Genomic DNA, 2,975 nt, shown 5'->3' with positions numbered 1-2,975 from the left:
GTGTGTGTGTGTGTGTGTGTGTGTGTGTGTGTGTGTGTGTGTGTGTGTGTGTGTGTGTGTGAGAAGAAAAAGAGAGAGAGAGAGAGAGAGAGAGAGAGAGAGGGAGAGCGTTACCTGCTCCTTGCTTGAGGCGCCGAAAAACTCAGATCTGAAATCTGAGTTTTTGGGCGCGCTCTGTTATTTTTTTAGCCCAGCCGGCGTCGCTATGAGCGTCGCTATGAGGGTCGCAAATTTACAAAGAAATTTGCGACGCTCATAACGACGCCGGGAAATTTTTTTTTATCATCGCTGTGTGAGTGTCGCTAATATGAATAGTCTCTTGTAGTGCAAATCGTGGAGCAGGTGACAACAAGCTTATCGTAATTGAAATGAATTATATTGCAAATGGGACCACTATCTTCCTTATGGTAATGAGGCTTTTTTGTTTGTTTTGCCTAGTTGTGTAAAGATTTTAATGTGCAGACCTTGTGATTTTATCACTTGTTTTTAATAGCTTTAGAAGGTAAGGTAATGACTAGTATTACAAACCGGTCTAACAATGGATATGTGTCGCTTTTTATGGGTTGCTTCGTGGTAAAAAATAAGACTTTTCTATTTAAATAAATATAGTATGTGACCCGCACGTCGGTAAAAATGAACATGGCTTTTATTATTATGAAACAAACCTACTCTTTAATAAATAAAAAATCAATGTACAATGGATGTTACATTAATGTATCTTAAGTTCTTTTAAACATTCAATACTTTTTGAATTTATTCGATCATATTAACACAACAGAATAAAGAAATTAAGGTGGACCTACAAACCATTGTATAAATCTCTTCTCTCTCTCTCTCTCTCTCTCTCTCTCTCTCTCTCTCTCTCTATATATATATATATATATATATATATATATATCTTGCGTTCCGAACTTGTTCATGAGATCTTTCAACTCTTTTGTAACATGTTTTAAGTTTAGCACTTGTTTCTACACATCTTTCCAAAGGAGGTAGCTTGGTTGGTTGAGTACTTGACCTTCGTGACCCGGGTCATGGGTTCAAGTGCGACCAAGCGACCCTGTGTACTCATAAGGATGCAATTTGTCATCTCGCACTAGATGAGTACCTTTCCTTTTTTAAAAAAACTTTTTTTTAAAAAAGTTTAGTACTTGTGAGATAATATATAAGGTCTCTTAGGATTGTTCCAATGTCATATGTCTCTCTTTATAACTTTTAAGTTCAAGATTTGTGGGATAGACCTTCAAAATGTTTTGGGATGTTTCCTACCATGTTATAATATCCCTTCTTCTTCTTATTTCCCACCTCTCTCTCTCTCTCTCTCTCTCTCTCTCTCTCTCTCTCTCTTGCACGCGCACGCACACATGCACACGTGTTTGAGAAAAGTGTTTGAGCACTCATGTCATGACAAATTGGATATGACATGAAAAATTGGATACTCATCTATTTGTATCCACACTATAAGTGACACTGATCACCATAAGGTCAACTTTCAGCAAAATAGGCATAGCCATATGAAGTCATACCAAAGTTTGCGCTATCTTCAAGACACTCATTTAGAAGCCATATCCAAAGAAAAACTTACTTATCATCGACATCATCTTATTATTGATCATTAATTTCTTCTTTGTTATATATGATGAACTCGGGAGCATCAAGTATTTTGCATGCCTTGTACGTGAGCACCCACCTCTGATGCTAAAGTCATACCATCCACTCAAAACCACAAAAGCTGTCGAATCATATATATAATCCAAATCCATATATTCATATGATCCCTACACAACAACCAAACCCATGACTCATTGAGAAGAGTGAATGGTACACATGCACTAAAGTTTCCACCACAAACTGTTATCGGGATATACGGTCAATGTCATCATCGTCATCAAAATCTAGCTCACTTGCATGATTGATCCTTTTACCATCCTTGGATTGTGTCCACCTATGCTTTGCATATTAACTTGGTCCATGCCTTGTAGGCTAGTTAACTTGCAGCTCTGACCAATGCCATCCATTTTATCATCAGAATCACGACCAAATGTATGCTCCTCAACCACATTTGACATGGCTAGCAATAAGGAAAACAACATATCCTGAGGCTGCAACATTTTTGGTTGTTTCAAATTGCCTGCACCTCAATTTTGATGAAAGGAAACATTCAAACCCTTTTGAAACATTCAAACTTTTTTGGTTGTTTCAAATTGCTTGCACCTCAATGTTGATGAAAGGAAACATTAAAACCCTTTTAGCACATTCCCAACTTGGCTAACAGTAGTTTCAAGGTCTCAAACCTATTTCTCAACCTAACGAAGCTCCTCTTATAGCTTTTCTCTCTTGGCGAGCAGTGAGGCGAGAGTTGCCTAAGGGTTGGATGCATACCAACTAAGATAGAGTCAATAATACGAATCACCAAATCCCGCACCACGTACACAGTTCCAACAACCAAAATCAGAGCCATGGGTGATGTAGTTGATGAGTGAATTGCCTCTTATGGCTCCGCCAGCACCACATCCAAGGCTTGGCCCAACACTAGTGTCAAATTTTGTAGTGGCAACTCAATCGTCAGAGCCACACATGCCGTGTCAGAGAAAGTTACAATATTGGTACCCAAACCAAGAAAATGTCCACCCTTCACCATGGTGCCAGCCATTGCACTCACAGGCTGCAACGGTTGCTAAGCACTAGCATAGCTGTTAAGGAACATTTACAAACGGCGAGGTGGGAAACCCATCCTCTCTCTCTCTCTCTCTCTCTCTCTCTCTCTCTCTCTCTCTCTCTCTCTCTCTCTCTCTCTCCAATCATTGAGTCTCATTGATCTCTTTCTCTCTCTCTGTCACACACTCACATAGGCAATAGTGTGTGTGTGTGTGTGTGTGTGTGTGTGTGTGTGTGTGTGTGTGAGACACACACATGCACTCGAGCGGCTATAGGTCTGAATAACATAGCTTAAGTTTCCAAATTCCATTTGAAAGGTG

General features: G+C 39.5%; 1 pseudogene; it reads right to left on the bottom strand.

Moving 5' to 3' along the window:
• Positions 1 to 1,851: 1,851 nt before the first annotated feature.
• LOC147445067 (uncharacterized) lies at positions 1,852 to 2,458 on the bottom strand (annotated as a pseudogene).
• Between the last annotated feature and the right edge of the window lie 517 nt (positions 2,459 to 2,975).

The sequence above is a fragment of the Adiantum capillus-veneris genome, chromosome 13 (assembly GCF_014529385.1).
Source record: "Adiantum capillus-veneris isolate H3 chromosome 13, ASM1452938v2, whole genome shotgun sequence".
NCBI classification, from domain to species: Eukaryota; Viridiplantae; Streptophyta; class Polypodiopsida; order Polypodiales; family Pteridaceae; genus Adiantum; species Adiantum capillus-veneris.
Note: the sequence above shows the minus strand (reverse complement) of the source record. Positions and strands in the feature narration are given on the sequence as shown.